At 40.2% G+C, this 21,463-nt stretch overlaps 1 protein-coding gene across 7 annotated transcripts in view; it reads right to left on the bottom strand.

Annotated features, from left to right (window-relative positions):
* The window catches only part of FOXP2 (forkhead box P2), a 400,421-nt gene extending 379,774 nt beyond the window's left edge, over nucleotides 1-20,647 (bottom strand). For 6 of the 7 annotated variants that reach the window (XM_088054802.1, XM_088054799.1, XM_088054803.1 and 3 more), the window contains exon 1: nucleotides 20,558-20,647. The gene's annotated coding sequence lies outside the window, so the exon portion shown is untranslated. Of the gene's footprint in view, nucleotides 1-10,643; nucleotides 10,740-20,557 lie in introns of those variants that run through there. The other variant, XM_088054801.1, reaches the window with a different exon arrangement.
* Between the last annotated feature and the right edge of the window lie 816 nt (nucleotides 20,648-21,463).

Raw genomic sequence — 21,463 nt, 5'->3', positions numbered from 1 at the left:
AGAGGCAGCTACAGAAACAAAAACAGAACTGAAAGGAAATAAACCTCCAAGAAAAATAATTTATAAACTGAAAAAAAAAATTGCAATGTTTTTAATACTGTCGCTGGCAAACCCACACTAGCAAGTTTACAGTTGATGTGTTCCAGACTACACCAAAATTATGTATGTGTAAAATGTTCATAATAGAGAATAAAATGTCTAAAATTTATTAAGGTTTCATGCTGATCCTCCAGTCTGGCAAATGTTTGTAAAATGAAAAAAAAAGACAAAAAAAAAAAAAAAAGAGACAGTGTTAAGTAAACATTTCAGACCTGAACCTTCTTTATATGCCTTTGAACCTTTCCTTTCATGTGCAATACCTGACAGCCCACTGAGAATCAAATGCTGAAAGCCCCAAAGATGGGTAAAACAGAATTTCTGACTCAGGAAATAAAGATCAGCTGAATATGATTCCCATATGGCAAACCAGATCAATGGAAAGCAAGACCAAAATTTACAATATCTATACTGTGCAGTACAACATGGAGGTTGTCTTTTATTGCTGGTAGCAAAACTCCCAGTGGCCAAGAATGAAAGCAGGCACAGAGATTATACTTCCACTAATGGTGAACTCTAAAAATACATATTGATAGATTTCAGATTGGAATAGGAAAAAGAGAAAATTTTGTTTTGCTTTTATTTAGTGTTACGGAATACCGATCATCAACTAGAGCAATCAACTTTCAGCACAAAATCCAGGATTATTAATATAAAGGCATTTTTTCAAAGCTGAGGGGGAAAAAAACTCAGCAGCTTGGATTACCTGATATGAAAAGAAACACTCTTTGCTGTAAAACTAAAACAGCTTCAAGGCTACTTTTGTGATAGCATGTGTGGCTGAATGTGAGAGAATGTATAACAATATTATTACTTTTATTTCAAGATTTCCTGTAAAACCTCAGGTCATGCTCATGAAGACCTTCTTAAAAAGCAGTGATAAATCTGCTGAATACTTTTCAGAACTTGAAAAAGGGGCAATGTGCAGCAGGGAGGTAATCAAGCAGTCCTCAGTGACTGAGCGGGCACAGCAATGCTCTCGCTGGGGTGAGCAGGAGCCCTCTGCCAGGGATCGCCAAGCACGGTACCTAGCGATCTCAGGGGGGCTCCCAGGGCACGTGGAGTCACAAGTCTGCAAGTAAAAGGAAAAAAGATCCAACTTTTCATATTCCTCTAACAAAGTTCAGATGGAAACACACCAAATAGAAATTCTTAAAAAGAAAATGAAACTGACAACATTTTTAGTAAATATACAACAGGCCTGACCAAAGTAAAAAAATATCGAATCACTTTCAAGCTTCAGTAAAATATTTGCTCTATTCTAGCATAAAGTCTCAACAAAAACAAAAAAAACAAACCAAAATCAAACAAAAAAAACCCAAACAACAAACCAGAAAAAACCAAGCCTCACAGCATCTTGGACCTACCTCACACTGTACTACTCCACCACTTTTCACCTGAAATTAAAGATATCCACAACAAACATGAGAGCCCTGTTCCAGGATGTCCATAGGAAGATGAGGGTGGAAGTAAACAACAGGAACTACAGAGCAAGATTGTCTTCTCCATCCTTCTATAAACAAGCAAATTAAATACTTTGACCATAAATATATGAAGAGAGATGATTTGCCTAAGAATTTTCAAACCATTTTTCTCAACAGGTGGAAACTTATCTATATATTTAAAATCATGTCCATGGCAGAAATTCTACTGGCATTCAACCTGAATAATATTATTCAGGCTGATAATTCATGATTTCACCACTAGTAAGCAATGCAGTCAAGTCCTGCATTTCTGGCTCTGAAAACCTAAACACTTCAGCATGTTACTGGTGTATTAATACATATTTTCTGTGATACTTCATCAACAACAGAATGACATGCTTTTAGCGTAACCATCAGCTGCAAATCCTGCCACTGAAGATCAATACAGAAAAAGCAAAGAACAATAATATCTGAATAAATTTATGAAACGTCTTCTTTCACAAGAAAAATGGTAAAGGAGGACCTAAAAAAAATTCTGGACCCCTGCAGATCACCACTCACCTGGGGGAGGTGATTCTCCCCTTACCTCTTAACAGCACACTACTGCTCTGAGGTGCATCACAATTTTGTACAGTTAGAAGAAAGTGTGTATCTCCTTTAATAAGCATTCCTCTTGCCCCTTCCTTCAGCAATATTACCATTCATTTAGGCCACTTGGGATATCATCTCTCTCAGTCTTTGGATACAGGCATCTAGGTCCTATAGATTCAGATATTTCCAAAAGATTTACATGCAAATATTGTAGGATCTTTGCAAATACTACCTTTAAAGTACACCTCTTCTCTCAAAGTGTACAGGTGCTATACTCCCATGGCTCTTATTTCAAATCTTGCTCTTATCTTTTGTTCTAATCTTGACAAATGTAATCTCATTCCACTGACATAAATCTAGTATCCCATTATACATTAATCACTTATCTTCCATGTCAAAGCCTTCCTATCATCTCTCATTCCGTATCTAGAGGTAAACTCCCTTCTCCTTTATGTCCAGGCTGCCAGCTTCCATCATCTATGTGTTATTTTTTCAATTAAGTGCCTTCAAGCTTTTTATCCAGACTGACGCTTCACACTGCTATGAACACTCACAAGACTAGCTGATTAACCTCTCTCAAACTGCTTTGGCAGGAGACCTATGGAAAATTTTTAAACCAATTATTTGCTGATATGCTATGATATCTCCTTGTTTTTCTGTCTTCCCTTGCCTGTTTCCAAACATTGTCTTTACCCACGTATGTAAATTGTCGTACTTCTGGGCTGGGATTCAGTAGTTCTCTGTTTGCACAGCACCCAGTGGTGCAGTGGTGGCCCTTCCAGTTCATATCCAGATCTCTAAAACACTCTCAAAGGACAGGCATGAAGTTAATGAATATTGATATGATAGTAAGCACACTAACCACTGTCCTGCTTCTTTCCAAAAAAAAAAAAAAAAAAAAGGAGCCATCAAACCAACATGGTACGTTTCCTGGCTGTAAGGTACTGCCAGTATAATTCCTTCAGCAAATTTCAGTGTGTGTTAGAAAAGTCCTTACAGTGCAATCTATACCAGTGAAATCTACTTTGAAGTCCTTCATAATGTCCCCTTGCAAACAACTACTCTCAGTGTTAAAAACAACCCTTCTCCCAGTGGGCTTCGTTATGCCCTCACAAGGTGGATCAACAATACTCTGCTTCCAAGAATCTTCTCTCCATATCATCTCTTTTCCATATAGCTTTTAAAGAATGTATCAAAAATACCTGACATCAACAAAGATAAACAAAGGAAGGAACTTAGATAGGAAGATATCTAGCTTTGTTATTCCTATTTCAATTATTTTTATATGTCCAAGGGTATAAATTCCCACTTTTAATATAAAAAGTTCATATTCACCCAATTAGACAGAATAAATACATATGCCTTTTTTAGAGGCAAAACTTTCCAGTCTTGATTCAGATCCTGCTACTGAAAGCAAAACCAGCAACAATGTCTCTCTAGAAGCATGCCGCTGTATTGCCTTGTACTTAGATATTTTTTGATAAGGTCTCATATAAAATTCCAATTAACCAGTATAATTTCTTGTCTTCTTAATCATACAGTTGTTTTGTGTTTTATCAGCTGGCATATTTCCTCTCAGCTTTGTAAAATTTTTGATCAGCTTTATAATTTCCCTTCACAGAACTAGCAAGTTACAAATATTCATGATACATGCCAGTTATTAAAAAATAAAAAATACATTAAAATATCAGGCTAACTTTAGCTCTTATTATTCCGTATTAATTTCTCATCATTAAAAAAAAAAGCTAAAATCAAAATTTTTGGAGGAAATAAAGCAGTACAATCTAACAAAAAATAAAGATTCAAACCAAGGAAACTGTTATCATGTAACATGTAACTGTGAAAAAGAGTTTCAACTCTCACTTATGAATCAGATCTTTAAAGATTTTCAGTATCTAAAAACAGTCCATCCCTCTCTCAACATTTTTCATCCCCGTGGCATAAAAATAAAAAAAAATAATAAAAAAAAAAATTGGAGGCACAACTCCAAATTGTAAACTGACTTTATTTCCCATCCCTCTTACTCTTTTACAAGCTGAGTTGTGTTCCTACCACACCAACTTCCCCCACAGCACGCAAGATCAATGCAGCTCCAGCCTCTTCTCTGATGAGCCCCAGCTGCAGAGGATGGAAATCCTGCACACTGCAGAACATATGGGGTACCGAGTTTTAATAGCCTGATTCTGTAACACTGGCTTTGGGAAGTTTTTACACATCCTATTAATTATAATAATATCAGTGAGGCTTACCCAGCAAACAAGCCAAAGTAGCTGAGTTCTGCAAGAAGTTTTTCAAAGGTATAATGGAGTTAACCAAAGGGCATTAGTAAGTACCGAAAGAAAAGCAGGGGGAGATAATAAAAATAGACAATCAGCTACAAAACATGATATGAGACTTGAAGGCTACCATTTCCTCTTTCAAGGATAAGACTGATTTTCTACTGCATCTCTAAGCAAATTACTTGAATCTTTCGCCTTACAGAAATCAGGTTCCACTTTAACTTCTCCCTGATACATCTGACATTTCAGCTGACAAGAGGCACTTTCCATTGTACAATGATTTTGGTAAAAATGGGATGATTTCTTGTACTTTCACTGTATCTTATGCAGCTTCTTCCCTTTGCAGTATTCCTCTAGTTAGGTGGAATTGTTAGAACCCTCATTTGCTGATGAAATACTGTGTTTCTAAACCCATCCCCTCCGCTATTAGGATTCTCTTTAAATAAACACAAGAGGAAAGAAAACTTGAAAAAGTACAAGCAAGAAAAAGCAAACAGAAAAATTTTAGCTGCACTCCTTAGCATTAGAATTGCTCTCAAAAACTTCCAAGAGCAAAGATTAGAAAGGATTACGGCAGAGGAAGGTTTCCTTGACCCATATTCTGGCTTCCAGAAGTGTCTCACAGCCCGATTACAGGGGCACACCTGCTTAACATCTCAGCTCTGACAAGCCACTGCCACTGTGCAGGGCATCACATGCCTTGCCACAGCTCTTGTCCAAAAGCTCTGGCCTGGCTGTCCAGGAGGCTACGGCTACAGCTATAATGCTCTAATTTTTCCAAGACCTGTACACTTTTAGCAGCTGAATACGAAATGAGTTAAAGTACTTTGGAGAGCTAGAAGCAAGTTAAGCTGTCTGCACAGATATAACCTTTGTATTTTCTGACAGCTCGGTAACAAAGAAAAAGCATCATAATCTCAGAAGTTCAAAAACCATTATAAAAAGTCTCCTTAAAAAATGGAAAACAGATGTTCTCCTCTCTTCTCTCTCTTCTTCTTCATACTTTTAATATCAGAAGAATTATATTTCTTTCTTCCTGTCTCTCTCTCTTGTTGTCAGGGTTTTGTTTTTTTTAATTTGAACGTATTTTCCAACTGGCCTGTCTCAAGATTTCTGAACTCTTCTGTCTGCCCATTTTGTATCTAAATATGTGAAAATTAGTATACAGCAAACACCAGGAGGTGGATTATGTGCTATTCATTACACAGTGACAATTCAGCTTTTTTGTCAACCACAAATATTTGTGAGACAGCAGTGAAATGCAGGGTACCAGGATTCTGAGTTTCTAAGAGCAGCACATAGTCAGGCACTTCCAAAGAGGAATGGTTACAGCATCTTCCTTTGCATCATCAGCCATCGCCTGGGTTCTGCACCGTAAGTAGAAACCAGAGGCTCCTACTTGGGCCAAGTTCTCCATGTCAGTTCTCAGTAAGAGATGAATCCTCTGTAGTGTGTGTGGGTCACACTGCATCAGTGTGACTTACCCAAGCACTCGCTGGGGTCTGTGTTCTCTGAGAGGCACAGCAGCAATGCAGATGGGCCACAGAACTCAACTCCAACTCCACATCAGAAATGTATTTTACATTTCGCATAAAGTGACTTCAGTCAGTGTTCACCCATCCATTTTAGAGGTAAGACAACAGAGTTATCCTTTAAAGAAAGAGTACTGAGCCTTAATGAATAGTAATTATCACAAAGGCATACACATTTAAAAAACCTTCAATGTGAGACATAGGCTTATTATTCTTGTTTCTATTAAATGCTTTAAATAAAGGTACTTGAATGAAAACACGATAACCTTTTTCTAAATAAAAATAAAAACATGTAAGAAAACAAGAGCTTCCACAATGGGGTCTACAGCAGGTGCAGAAATTATGTTTCATAAAATAAATTTCCAATGCCGAGCATTTGTTCCAGTTTGCAGTCTTTTGTTATTGTTTTCAGTCTTATTTATTTGTTTATTTAAATCCTTAAGTTATTAGTGGTCAAATTTAACATCCCATACACACATATAACCATCAACAGAAGATTAAAATTTAAAAAAAAATACAATAGTCTGCATGAGATTATACTGAACTGCAAACAAAAGCGGCAAAAGCAATTAATCAACCTTAAATGAGCAAAAGCTCTAGATCAACAACATGGTTTAAAACAAATTAAAACTTTGCAAACAATCACAGAAAAGGCTCTTTATTTCAAGTATACTGAATTTTAAGAGACTTCAAACTGTTTAAATTGCCATCCAAAGACAGAAAAAATACAGCTTATGCAGCCACTTGCTATATATATTTTCACATTGCTAGAATTTTTTTTAACTTTCAGCAAGAACAAAAATGCAGGCCTTCAGTGGAGTTTACAGCTACAGAAGACACAATGCCTTTGAAGTTATATTGCAATAATCAAACTGATCAAGTCACGAGTACACTGTATATCACAATGATTTGCAGAATGGCTAACAGTTGGGTTTTCTTTTACAGAGTTTAGCTTTGTGTAGTTTGCTAGAACAGTTTTTACCACAAGTACTTCAGATCTGCCAAGTAAAAACAAGGAGCACAATTTTCATTTATGCAAAACATGTTTTGTGGGAAAGACATGGTTGAAGTGGAAGCAGTTTGGGTACAATTATTAGCTGTTTTACACAGTTCTTATTACTAGACGTACACATATGTAAAGTAAATTTAACTTTAAAAAAATTGTTTTCATGCATTAGAAAATTCCAGAATGAATTATGAACACTAGAGCAGTAGCTAATTCACCTTCCCCTCAAATTTTCTATGACAAACTGAGCAGAACAAACCAAAACCTTTTTACTCAAAATGCGCAGAAGGTTTTGGAGCAATGAAATGCAGTTAATGTGCCTGAGCAATAATAGGGTTTCACCTTCCAAATATCACATCCATATTAAGCCTATAGAAACACTGTAGGAAATATTAAAAAGACAGATCTCTTCCTGCAGGCTTTTAAGGAAACTATTCCCATTATTTCTACAATTGAAGCAAAAAAAAGATTTGGGGGTTAACTCAACAAGAATTTATTTTTTTTCCCACAAAATCAACATAATCAATACTTTTTCCATTCTCTCTTATTTTTAGCTATATGTCCATTGCACTTTTACCTTGAAATGTCCTCAAGCTGCACCAGGGAAGGTTCAGGCTGGACATCAGAAAGAGTTTTTTTTCATGGAAAGGGTTTTTAAGCAGTTGGAACAACTGCTCAGGAAGGTGGTGGAGTGAGGATCCCTGGAGGTGTTCAGGAAAAAACTGAACATGGCAATTAGTGCTCTGATCTAGCTGAGAAGGTGATGATCAAAGTCTGACTCCATGATCTGGTAGGTTCTTTCCAACTAAATGACTTTATGAATCTAATCAGTCCCTTTTAGAGCTGAAAGGGTTACACTACAGTTATACCTCAACACAGTGTTAAGCAAATTAACAACAAAATTATATAGAATACCTTGCACAAGGAAAACCTATCAAGGCAAAACACTGACACTTTCCTAAAGAATGTATTTTCTTATACACCTCTAGTCTTAAGAGCTCAAGTTAAAAGCACAAAGTGAACTTTTGCCTCCTGCAGTTAAACTACCCTTCGTGCAAAAGGCTAATTTCAGAGGTATCTAATTTCTCCATGAAATAATTTCTTCCTTTATTTAAATACTTCACAAGAAAAATGGACTGTCTGCTGAGAGAATGATAACATTCATTTAGAAAAACCAAAAAGCCAGATGTGAGAAATACTGCAACACCAGTGAAAGAAACTGACTTAGCTAGTTTTTCTCATTTGGTCAGTATCTCTTTCACTGGGTCGTAAATATCTTAATTTTTCTTTTGTATAAGCATCAGAGCTACCACAAACCGGCACAAAATTCAGACAGTTAGTGAGAAACACACTGATCTCTGGACACAATCACCAATGTAAAAAACCTGTTTCTGCTTTACTTTTTCCATCCAATCTTAACTTTTCTTGGGGAAACACTTCTAGTCTTCATCCTAGATTCTCCCTTAAGAGAAACCAACTTAGTTCTTGCAGTTACTGGGCCTGGAGTAGGGCTAATTTCTCAGTCTTTCTAGAAAGCCTTTCAGCAAGAGAATGGAAAGCAGTGGATGGATTAAATTAGAAGACCAGAGTTTGCAGTCATTGAGCTCCAAAAAGCAATTTACAGGCATTCTCTATTTAATTATATCAACACCTCATGACGATTAATGAATTTATCTTTACCGTTCTGAGATTAAGTAACTCTATCATAAAGTTCTGCAAGTATACATCTGAGCCAAGAATTATACTTATAAATTTTAGGAAGGCACTTTGTCTATATCATCATCATTCTTCACAATGTTAAAAGCAGTTAATTTCAACCCCATAAGCCATGACTGCTGCCCCCTTCTCCACCTACTTAAGATTAAAAATAATGTTTGTTTCTCTTACAGCCATTCTTGCCCACGTCCATATGGATGTGTTCACCCTGACAGCAGTTTAATGAACTTAAGAAAAACAAGTGTTTTTCAGCTATAGGCCTGACATGTCCAAAACCATTCCTCCTCTTCAACCCACAATGCCCCCTTGAGGAAACAGGGAAGAAAAATTAACAAGTGGGGGAAAAGGAAAAATAAACTAAAAAAATTTTAAAAAAAAATTTAAAAAAGGCTCTGAAGAGTGGGAAAAGACCTTTCTACACTAATAGCGGAAAGAAAACACAAATTCAAACAAAGGCTGTCCACGCTTATAATGCTCATCTTTCTGGGTTGTTTTTTTTTTTCCTGACCCTTTTTCTGGTACAAAACTCCATTTCCTTCACCACCATTTAGAGCAGTTTCAAGAAGAGTACAAAGAGGCAAGTTCTGAAATTCTTTCCATGTATACCAAATCCTACATACATATTTAAGTATCTGGTTAGGGGAAAAAAAATATAAAAAATGCTTCATTTTAACTTACAACTTTAAGCAAACCTGTATTTCTATTAGGCAATCAAAGGAATACACACAGAGCAAAAGTATCAACATTTGTTGTTGAGGAAAATAAATCTTTAATTCTGTTATAAGAAAACATCCAACAGACACGGCCCATGCCTGTATATCAGAAGTTAAACAAGGAAGTAAAGATTTCTGGGAGGCTTTCAGTTTTGTGCCTAAGATCATGGGTTTAGTTTTCTCTCCTTGAAATCTAAATAAAGAAAGAATTGTGATTTACCTGTTATATCCGATACACTTTTTGCATTTTTGTATACATCTAAATTTTAAAAAAAAAATTCTGGAGACAGTAATTTGCACTAGGTTAATAATTACCTATAAAAAAGATACTGGAAAACAGTATAGATTTCTTCAATATGCTGTATCATCTTCCACTAGCAGGCACACACAAAACAGAATGAGAACAAATTATATTCAGATGGTACTAATGTTCAGGATTTTAATATTGCTGTCCTTACTACAACTATATAAAACTCTCTGCATAAAGGTTACCTCTAACACATCTTCTAACTCTTAAACACATTAAAAAACACCCTTATTACATTGTACATTTAACCACAACACAAGAAAAGGTTAGCTCCCAATAATAACCTTATAAAGAAAGCACAGTATCAGTTAAATGGATTTTAAGTAAGGGTCCAAGATCATATTAGGCAGCAATTATAAGCTACAAATTGTATTTTATATCTTCAGTGAGAAGTAGCACAAGTCTTGCTGAGTCAAATCTCTGCTATAAAACCTCTTGCCATGCTTTAAATGCTGCAAGCAGCTGAGCCCTGAGGGGTTAAAGCTAATGCTAAAGGTAAAGGCTCGAAGAGTTGACCAGGTATCTTGTGGCCATAGATCTAAGAGTGTCAGTCCCAGGCAAATATACCGTACTGTGCTTGCCAGGGAAGGGCAGGAGTAATAGATCAAGTTCATCAGCTGCTGAGGAGCCTACCAGAGGTGCAGCAGAGATGAACATTGGTTTCACTGTGCCTACAGTGATCTGTGTAGAAAAGGTGACACTGGACAACAACTCACTATTTCCAAGCACCAAAGGAAAGTAAATGCATTAGAAGTGTTTTTTCCAAACAACACCTCCAAAGAAAGAGGCCCCCAAAGTGCCAGGAGTGAAAAGGAATGAAAACAAATCAGTAGACCTCAAAGGAGGAGCTATGTCTTACTAGAGCTCCCCAGGTTATCAAAGCAGCCATCCCTGCAGCCTGACCCAGAGGGTCACTCACACCCACCACCATCATCCACAACCATCCACTGCCCTCCACAGCCAAGCTGCAGGCACTTACCTCCACACCTCAGCCCCCCCCAGCCCAGAGCAAAGCAGGGGGACCTCCAGCACGTCCTTACTGGAGGAGGCTTCCAAGAGGAGCAGCTCACTCCCTCCCATGCATGCACTGTGAGGCCTGGGTCTGTGTCTTGTTTTGCTACCGAGGCATTCCAGGCTGTGTCAGTTTGGATTGCAACATAAATATTGTGCAACTGCAGGCTCCTTAGTTCCAATTATGGTAATATTGCAGGTGACAATGAGAAAGATATTTTTAATAGTCTCTGGTTACATTTTGCTCCGACTCATCTGCATCTTAGAAATTCAGCTACAGGAAATTTTGTTGATACAACAAAATTTGGAGCAAAACTGTAAGCCTAACAATGACTTGGAAAAAAGGGTCTTCCCCATTCTGACAGTAATTTAGTGTTAGCAACAATGACCCAAATGTCAGTCACTGGATACAGAAGAACATTTATAAAATTATATTTAAATTATATATAAGTATATTTAGAGGTCTGAATATTATTAAGTCACAAAATGCACAGCCACCTATGTAAAATAAGGCTAATAGTTTCAGTTTAAAATTTAATTCCAGTTACTGAAGACAGGTACTGAAACACATGTTAAAAATAGCACTTTAGTTAAGTCCAGGACAGCAGGTTCCATTTTTACACATAATCAAATAACAGAAACGTATTCTTCTACTGTGTCACAGAAAGATTTAAAATGCACGTGCTCAGGCTGCAACTCAGGAGGACCAGTCAAGTAGATGGCTTTCTCCATCTCCCACCTTTCTCAGGTTTCACAGTAGCTCTCCTCTTATGTGACATTCAAATGATAAGGAGGAGGAAGAGTATCGAGAAGTGAGAGCAAGGTTTAGCTTTAGCCATACGCTTTCTAGACAAACATAGAGCGAATTGCTGGTGTTCACACATTGCCCAAAGCTCCTGGGAAATGCCAGATTTGCTGCATATGCATATTAGCACCAATCATGAGGCACACAACACCTTACAGCTACAGCACACGGTGTATCATGCCTGGCTCATCAGGCTGGACACTTTAAAACAAGTTATCTGTGTTCATGTTTTCAGAAATGTCTCTTTCATATGTCTCTGTATACTCAGCACTGATATACTGAATGTTGTACTTTTTAAGATTCACTTACAAAATAAATGAGAGTCCTTCAAAGTATTTAAATGTTATGAAAAAGTCACTTTAAATATGGATTTTTCATGTTAGTGGTGACTTGCTTCAGAACCTATGAAACAGTTGGAATAAGAACTTTTATTGAAAGAAAAACTGATAATACACTGACTTGGCTTAAATATGCACAAGCAATCCATCACCTGTCTCAGTCTAGGTGGCTTTGAAGAACAGCTGGTAACTTCTCAGTCTCAGAAACCTGTTTTGCACAGGCACATACAAACACATTGAAATCATCAACCAGTGTCAGCATCTCAGCCATAAAAGCTACTCTTCATATGATCTTCAGAAAACTTGGAATCAGGGATTAGGTTCTTGGATTTTTCAACACAAGTGTGTGGCCATCACCTCAAGTATCAACCTCTTCTGAAGCCTGAGACAGGTCAAGCCTGTGTGCTCCAGGAGCGGGGAGGCTCAGTCTGAGCAGAGTCCTGACAAGCAGTAATCTGTCACCAGCAGACAGAACCACTGAACCACTCACTACTCCAGGTCCCACTGCTAGACCCTACCTAGACCCATCTAGACCCACCTAGACCCCACAACCACCCCAGAGGACAAATGAAGCTGAAGTATGGTATGACACCAATATCACAAGCCATACTTAGTCTGGAAATGAATGCTGACCTGGTTTGGAAGCACTTCTCCCTCATTTTTTCAAGGAAGAATTTGGAAAGACATGTTTTCCCATCACAGCCCATTAAATACCTGTTTTTACATTGTAAAACACTCTCCACCATGGTCAGTTCCTGCCTAGACAACCACATTCCTCAAACACATTCCCTGTTTTAGCAAATGATGGATTGCACTCTTCTTTAGAGTATTTTCTGTCCCATAACCTTAGAGACAATAAACCCACTAGGATACATACACTTTCTTTCTGAAGGCCTTGGTCTCCTTGCCAGAAAGTTGTGGACAGAGACAGAAGCCCTGTGATGCTGCACAGTCACACTGCACAGGCACGGACACACCGCTTCCAAAGCTGCACAGCTCCATGGCAGAAACATTGGATTGATCATCAACTTCTTCACCTACCACTCCTGCAGTGATACACAAATATTTTGGCAGTTTACCATTCTCCTGGTTTCTCTGTGATTCCCAGACTCAAAACCAAAAATAATTTTAAAAAAACGAAAAAAAGAAAAAAAAAATAAAATAAAATAAAATCAAAAAAATGCAAAAATACACAAAACAAACAAACCAACCCAATAAAAAAAACCTTAACCACACTTTTTAAAGGGTTTTCATACGTCAGTTCATAAGATGTACATTTCTGGTTGCTCAGGTAACCTTCACACCCTTTGCTGGTCAATAATAAATAAAGGCTCAGATCTAGAACATCCCACGCCAAACATCATTAACTTTCTCCAGAAGTCAGTCCCTTAAAATAGAATTAAATACCAAGTTAAAGTTTCAGTCACAATAAACTTAATTCTTCTTCTAAAGCAAAAAAACGTGCAAGAATCTGACACCATATGAAACTTCTGTATTTTCAATATAGTTATCTGTTGAATTACTGACCACACATATTCTTCAACGTACATTGAGAGTACATTGAAGTACAGTTATTGTGTACTGAGAACAATTTAAAGGCATCTTCACAACATTAAAAGTAATTTAAATGCATTCAAGACTGGTAACAAATGGGTCTGAATAAATTTTTGCACAAAAGCATTTCATGATCTTTAGCAAAGTTCCATCCTAATATTTTTACAGTTTTAACACCCATATATTCCACTAATTGACTTTCAATGAGAAATTATTGTTGCCACACATCACAGAGTTCTTAGCACCCTTCCTCTAACATTCACAATATTGTATACATGATATCATTTATTCCTTATTGAATTAAGTGTTGCTCTACAAAGACAAAAACACTGACACACTTGGAAAGTACAACAGCAGATTTGCGTACTTCTGCAGTCTGTGCGCGCCTGACTGCATTAGGCTTTCATGTTTTCCTTTATAGGTCACAAGAATGCTGTAACTACTGTAATGAAACCACAATCCTGTTCGTGTTCTCTCACAGAGAAGTGTCTTGAATCGGAGACATTTCAATCACTGTGCTTCAGACTCTAAAAAATACTAGTCTCTTGTTTTCTAGATACTTTTCTTCCCCTTTATCTTCAAAAGATCTCTGTTCCCCCTCTATTAAATCAATAAAATTATACTTTTTTCAGTAATTAAATATCAAATTTCAGTGCAACAACTAATACGTACGTTTCCAAAGACATACACTAGATTTAAAAAGATCTATTATTTAAAAATAAACAGCCACAATTAGGGCCAGTGTAACTCCTGTGCCTGCCTTGTGCATAAAGCTGGCATGCAAGAAAGTTTGATTTTTCTTCTTACAGAAGAAGTGAAGGTGAAGAAATGCATTTTCTATGCTGGGCACCAGATGAAAATCACATTTCTCTTCTGTGAACCGGAGTCCCTATTTTCTGAGCAGCTGCCCACCTCCTGGCAGCACAGCTTGTGCCTTTGCTGGCTCCTGCCCAGCCACATGTTTTCCCTGGCCTTTTTCCCCTCACTTCCCAACTCTCCATTGTTTGCGCATTGTCCCTCTCTTTTCCAAAGCCCTTTGTGGCTTACCACTGCTAACTCTTAAAATTTCCTCTGCAAAACTTGTCAATTTCTGATCTAATTTCCAAGCTGTTAAACATCAACTACAGGTTTCATTACACACCACTTGTTTTACTAGGTGGGTAACAATTCCAGAAGAATATCCCGTCTCAGCATCAACTGTAAGACTTACAAAAGGATAAATCGACACTGTAATTGTGAGCAATTTTCGTAAGACTTAGCACTGACTGCATGGCAAAGTTTAAATGGTGTTTACCTCTTCTACATTTTTTCACCATTCCTGGACAAAATCAAAATCAACACCTAATAGACAGTTAAAGTTTTATCCTGAGATTGTTTCTCCAAACACAAGTTTCATAGTTTTCAGACTCAATAACACAATTAGGTTCTTTTCAACAAGCAATGTAGTATCACAGCCATTCTCCTTCCTTCTCTGAAAGGATAAGATCGCAAAAATTGTAGTGGCAATATGCAACAAGATTAGACTCTTTCAATATAAACATATGTCAAAATGTAATTAGTCAAATTACATCAAATACATGATTTCAAATTACAAAGTACACAATGTATGATGTTGGTTTAGGCTGAAACACAAAAGCTGAATAATGGAATAAATCAGCATTTGAATTTCCTTAAAGGCAAATTCTGACCAAAGTTGCAAAATACACATCATGTTGTTAAGAGAAAAAATAAATTATTCTAATACAATTATCAACTAAACATCCATCTTAAAAGATACAGGATTTTTTTTGTAAAAATATAAATAATTATTTACTAAATAATTTGCCTAGAAAACCCCAACAACTTTCTAGTTATATATAATGATGTAACCCCCTAGCCTCAAAACATCACTCTTCAAATGAATTTCCAGGTTTGGGCCCAACAATAAAGAGTATCTCCCACTGGGACAAGGTTGGCATAGGCCCACTGGAATCTCAGTCATCCTCATTATGTCTTGGAGGCAAACTGAAACAAGACTGAGATCAGCAATTTACAGAAATACTAAATGTGATGCAATTTGCAGCCATGTCTGATTCACCACAGAGGTCCAAAGGACCAGCTCACTGAGCAAAGGACTCACAGTGTGTGCCCCTGTGGAGCCTGCAACCACCAATGGGCTGGAAATGTCATAAACCAGAGATATTCCTCCACCTTCTTTCAGTACCTGCTGCCCACAGGAAGCTGAAGCTCCTTGGTAAACAAGCAAGTTCTACAGGTAAACCAAAGCCAGCCTGTGAACCTCAAAGAGGGTTCTTTGTGACTCAGAGGGTTGTATGATGGAGATCTGTAGTTTCTCCTTTCATGCCAGAACGGACATCACACAGCACTGCAAGGGCAGTGGAGGGAGTGGCCAGGGCAGAAAATCTCCCTTCTGCACATTGAATGAAGGTGCTGCCTGTCCTTTAAACCTGTTTGTTGTTCCTCAGCCTAACCAATTAGAAAGTCACCTGTTACCTACAGCAAAGCCCTCTGCCACCCAGAAGAGACACCCACATTCAGGGCATGTAGGGGGTACAGTACACCATATCCAAGAGAATAAGCTCTGTCCTCAGCAGCCAGCCTGATTAATGTACATAGTTAAACAAGAAAAAAACTGCAGCAATCCCATTTCCAACTATAGATGTGTAATTACTATTCACAGGAAAAAGAAATAACTAAGTAAATGAACAAAAAGTTAAACCCACAACGTTCTTATTCCCTCCCCTTAGCAACCTCTACAACTTACTAAAAAGACTTAAGATAGTAGAGTTTAAAGCAATATACTTAATGTTTTAACTTTATTTTTCTTAGAACAGGATCTGAAATTGCTATATTAAACATAATTCCAAACAAATTCATTCCTCAGAGTTCAAATGTTACTTTCTAAATAAACATCGTAGCAACTGTTCATTAAAGAGATTATTTTCAGCTACTTCAGTGATGACAGCATAAGCAAGCTATTATTGGCATTTTCAAAACCACCTTTCTGACATAAAACATGGTGTTGCCCTTAAACACAAACCTATCAGAAATGGGATTAAAAAAATAAACAAAAAAGAGAAAAGCCAAAACAGATGCAAATCTTGCAACAAAGAATAGATGCATCTGATAATTTGCAGTGAACGTTTTGTAAGATTTTTAAAAGTAGTAAGTTTTATTAAGCTACTGAAAGCCTCAGAAAGGAGAAAAAAAAAAGATGACCAGTTCTAAATAATACTTGTGAGACTGCTCCTTGTTTTTTTGCCGGTCTAGAAGTTTTGTAATTTAAGTCAAAAGCTACTCTTGGAAATTATTTCAGTAAGTATACTTATTCTGTAAAGGAACAAATGTGGAAGAAAGACTTCAAACAACTAACAACGAACTATTTTATTGCAATTTTAAGATTAAGAAGTTAGTTTATTACAGCTAAGCTTTTCTGTAATTTCATCGCTTATGTGAGCTTTTTCTGGTGCCACTATTTTACACATACTATCAAGAAAGGTATCAAGTCAAAACAGGGCAGGGAGCAGGAATTTAAATGACAAGTATTTCTTCTAACAAGAACAATTCTAATTTCTTCAACAATTAGCTAAGAGGAATGCTACTGTGGCTGTGAAAAAAAAAAATAGACAATTTGCATTACTTCTAAACCCATTAGCCGTCACAAAATTTTAAGAGTAATCAGTTCCAATGTATATAGAAACATTATTTTACAACAAAGTTGACAGTATTTTTCATTTTGATTGTGATTTGCTTTTTTCTCCAGTCAAAATCATTCCATGGGTACTTTCCAGTGACCTATGTCCTAAATCATTTTCATTTCATGTGAGCAAGTGACCTCTTCACAATCTGACCGACAAAGAAAAAAACATGACTCTCAGGAACCATTCATTTTCAGCCACCGTCACAGTTTAATTTCTCCAAAATAAACCTGGTAAAAACAGAAATGGAACAAAAAAGTACCCCATGTTCAAGAAATATTAATTAACCACTCTATCAGAAAGATAAATACCAGCCCTCACATTTCAGTGATGAAAAACAAAGAGGTTAAGTGACATTTTCAATGACACATAGCAAAACACTGCCTCAACATGGATCACATCTCAGAAGTTTTCTATTGTTTTCAGCCCACAAGCCCTGAATAACTCCTGTGCATGCAATGCTGAATCAGGTATATTTCTCAGAATACAAAAAATTTATTCCAGCTCACATAAATTAGTCCTAAAAAAACCCAAAAACTTATTTTAAATGCATTTAAAAAAAATACTGTAAGTCCAACAAGAAATTTTTCAAAAAAATAATGGAGTCTGACAGGAATGTTTCTAAGCAAATACACCTTTATTCTTAAAATTATAGTCCCAACACATTCTATTATGGAAAGCATTTTAAAAATTTATAAGCAACAGATGATTACAGAAAAAAATGCAACAACAAAAATAATAGCCAAACACCAGCAAATAAACAAGTCACTTCAAAAATCTGTGGAACTATTCACCTGACTACTGCACAAACCCTAGTGCAGCTTTAAAAGAGTACCATGTATTTACTGACTGAAATGTCCTGAAGTTGGTGTATTTCTTTTACTCTTCCTCACACTCAAACCCACTCTAATTTGATTGCTCCTTATAGACTATTTCATCATTTTACATAAATCTTCACTAAACAGAATGCTACAAAACATTTAGGTTTTCTCCTCTCAGATGATATAAACAGTGCACTGTAGCAAAGATCCCGTGACACAATGTAAAAATCACCGAGGTTAAACTAAACACAAAGAAATACACAAATATTTATACAATTGATTCTGTTTAAGTTTCCTCCTAAAGTTACTGTTAAACCTTAAAGCCTACACCAACAAGGCCTCACATGAAGCACTGTATTTCAAATAAATTAGGATGTCTAACTACATGCACTCCCTAAATTTGAAATACTCTTCCTTTCCCTTAACCTTTTACTGATCTACTATCCTCATTAATTAAAGGAATGATTTAAGTATGCAAAAACCCTACAGAACAAAACTGTTTTGTAAGAACTACATTAAAACTGCAGATTACTACAAAACACAAGTATTTTGAGTATTTACATGAACAAATTATTGTCAAGAAAAAACGTTAAAAAATACTAGTTTGAACAATTAAAACCGTATCTCACTTAAAAGGGTTTAGTGTAGTATTAGAGAAACCAATTTAATAATTAATCATATTTTTCTTCAGAGTAATATTACTAGCAGTAATGTTTTTCCTTAATGGCTTTAAATTACTTACCACTGATGAAAAAATTTAAAATTGTCAAAATCTCTTAAAACTTTGACTTCTTTCCCCCCCACAGACATGAATTAATGGGGGGAGATATACACACCATGCACAACTTCTGAGTTCCACCTTTGTAAAAAAATTTCTAAGGGCCTGATCCAAGCCTGTGAAATCAATGAAGCGATTCCTACTGCTGTCAATGGAAAGATTTCCACTCTCTAGAGCAGAGTTTGGATAGGGGCTCTAATGCACAGAAAGATCAGAGAAGATCCTCTTTGGAAGCGAGACTTCCTAAAAGTATAATCAATTCCCAGGTAGAGGGTACTGCCCATTCCTCCATCTGTAGCTCTGCACTCTTTACTAATAGAGGACAATACCATCCATTCACGGTGGTTACTTTTGAGATTATTTTTCCCTGGAGAATGTATCAGCAGCCCGCTTTCTGTGTGGACTATTCTCGCAAATTTTAGACGAGCGTTTTCCTGCCAGCCCATAGCCTAAGCTTTACCCCTCTCCAGTGGCTCCATCCCGGGACCTTACCAGCGCTCGCCAGCGTTCTCGGCCAGGGGCTGCGCTGCGACACGGGCCCGCTGCCTGACGAACCTGACACGAGCAGAACTAGGGGAAAAGAACAAAACCGCCTCACCGACTGCTTTTACCTTGGCCGTGCAGGCTCCGCCGGGCGGCACACGGCTTTTCGGCAGGTTACAGGAGGCCAAGAGCGCTGCCGCCCGCGCACCCCGCGCTCGGCGCGGCAGGACGGGGAGCGGAGGTGCCGGCGCTCGGCCCCGTCCTGCGGCTGCCCTGGCACTGCCGATGGCACGGCACTGCCCGCTCCACAGCCAAGGCCGCCGCGGCCGCTCCCCTCTCCTCAGGATCTATCACGCTTCCCAAACTTTCCAAGTCCCGAAGCTCTCCTCAACTTCAAAGCAAATTTTAAGGGAAGGCCCCCACGTACCAGGCACGGAGGCCGCCTCCGGAACCCCGCAGCTCCAACACCATTATTTATTAATTCTTGGGTTTAGGCAATTTTGTCTTGGGCGAGAGGACGACACCGTTCCCTGCGAAGCCCAAACAGCACCCGGGGGCACCGCTACCCCACGGGCACCCCGGCACCCCTGCGCTTCCCCTCCCACGCCAGCGGGGGCGCCCCGGGGCAGCGCGGCGCGGGGCGCCCCGAGGGGGCGGCCGGCAGCGGCCCCTCCGCGCGAGCGGGCGGGAGGAGAGGCGGGGGCTGGGGTGCGCCTCTCCCTCCGGCGGGCAGGCAGCACACAAAGGAGAAACGTGACACGTTTCTTCACCCGGGCTGTCTGCTGGGGAGGTCTCGGGGAAAAAGAAGAAGAAAGGAAAAAAAAAAAAAACAAAAAAAGAGGGGGGGAAAAAAACACCAAAACAACGCACCACCACACAAACGGGGAGGCAAACGGCGGGCAACCGAGCCTCCCGCACACGCTTCCTCGCCAGTCTGGCCCCAAGCCCTCCCCGCCTAGCACTTCCCTACCCGTGCGAGAGGCTACAGGTTGTTTGTTTTTAATTACGCGGGGGTGGGGGGTCCGCGGCGCTGCGCGGCTCCGAGCGGCGGGAGGGGAGGCCCTGCCGACCCGCGGCCGCCGCGAGTTGTTTGGGGGAAGCTTACGCCCGCTCCCGCGGCCGATCCGGCCCGGCCCGCCGGGCACGGCCCCAACTCGCAGGCTCCCACCGCAGAGCGCGCCCCCGCCCCCCGCTGGCGGTGCGTGTTTGGGAGCGGTGCCACCGGGTGCCGGGAGACCTGACACATGTCACTGCTGCGGCCGCGCCGGCAGCGGCCAAACTTTCCCGCGGCGGCGGCAAGTCAGTGAGCGGCGGCGGCGGAGGGGGTTGGAAGTAGCAAGTCACACCGGGGAGCGGAGGGAGGAGGGGACGGGTGTGCGGGGCGGGGTGGGGGGGTAGCACTTACCGGGAGGAGACACCGTGCAGGGCGTCCCGGCGAGCTGACACCGAGAGAGAAAGGGCGAGCGGAGCCGCGCGCAGCCGCGCGCACATACAGAGTCCCTGCGGGCGGAGCCGCCGCGCGGGCCGGGGGAGCGGGGGCGGGCGGGCGGCGCGGGGCCCTCCGCGGGCGCGGAGCGGCGTCGGAGCCTCGCGCCCTCCCGCCGGCTGGTGCTGCCAGGCGCTGGCGGTGCTGCTCTCCCTCCCCCGGCGTGCGTGTCCGCCCGTGTGCGGAGTGTGCCGCCTGTGTGTATGTGTTTTGTTGGGAATGCAAAAAAAAAAAAAAAAAAAAAAAAGACGAGGGAAAAAAAAAAAAAAGAAAAAAGAAACCGCCGCGCACACCGGCTGCTTTGGAGAGAGGGGAGTGCGAAGGGAGCCCTCCCTCACATGATCGCGGAGTGGCCTGCACAGAAGTGCTAATAACGCAGGGAGGGGTGGGGGTGAAAGCAGCGGAGGGGGAATGGCAACAAAAAAAGTGCGGCGGGATGCGCCGGGCCGTGCCCCGCTCCGCCCGCGCCTCCCCCGGCCGGTCCCCGGCGGAGCGGGCGCTGTGGGTCGCGGCGGACGGCAGCTCCACCTGCTATGTAAACAAACCGTCGGGGAAGTTGTTTGCTGGCGGCGGCTTCCCCTTCCCGCCCCCTCTCCCCTCCCGCCGCCCCGCTCCGCCGGCTCCGTTAGACACAACGAGTTTAGCAGACGGGCGGAAAACAAAGCCGTGTGTTGTGCTGGCAGTGCCGGCCGGCTGCAGCCTGCTGGCAGCCCCCGAGGTGCAGCGGCCCCGCGCGAAGGCAGCCCAGGGAACCCGAGTGGGAGGGGGACGGCGGGGCAGGCCTGGCCGCTGGCAGCAGCAACTCTGCCGAGGAGGCACGCGTGG

Source organism: Pseudopodoces humilis, chromosome 5, assembly GCF_049639895.1.
Source record: "Pseudopodoces humilis isolate 2021_Gansu_Grassland_sample_001 chromosome 5, ASM4963989v1, whole genome shotgun sequence".
In the NCBI taxonomy this organism is placed as follows: domain Eukaryota; kingdom Metazoa; phylum Chordata; class Aves; order Passeriformes; family Paridae; genus Pseudopodoces; species Pseudopodoces humilis.
The sequence above is the reverse complement of the archived record's forward strand: the minus strand, read 5'-3'. Positions and strand labels throughout refer to the sequence as shown.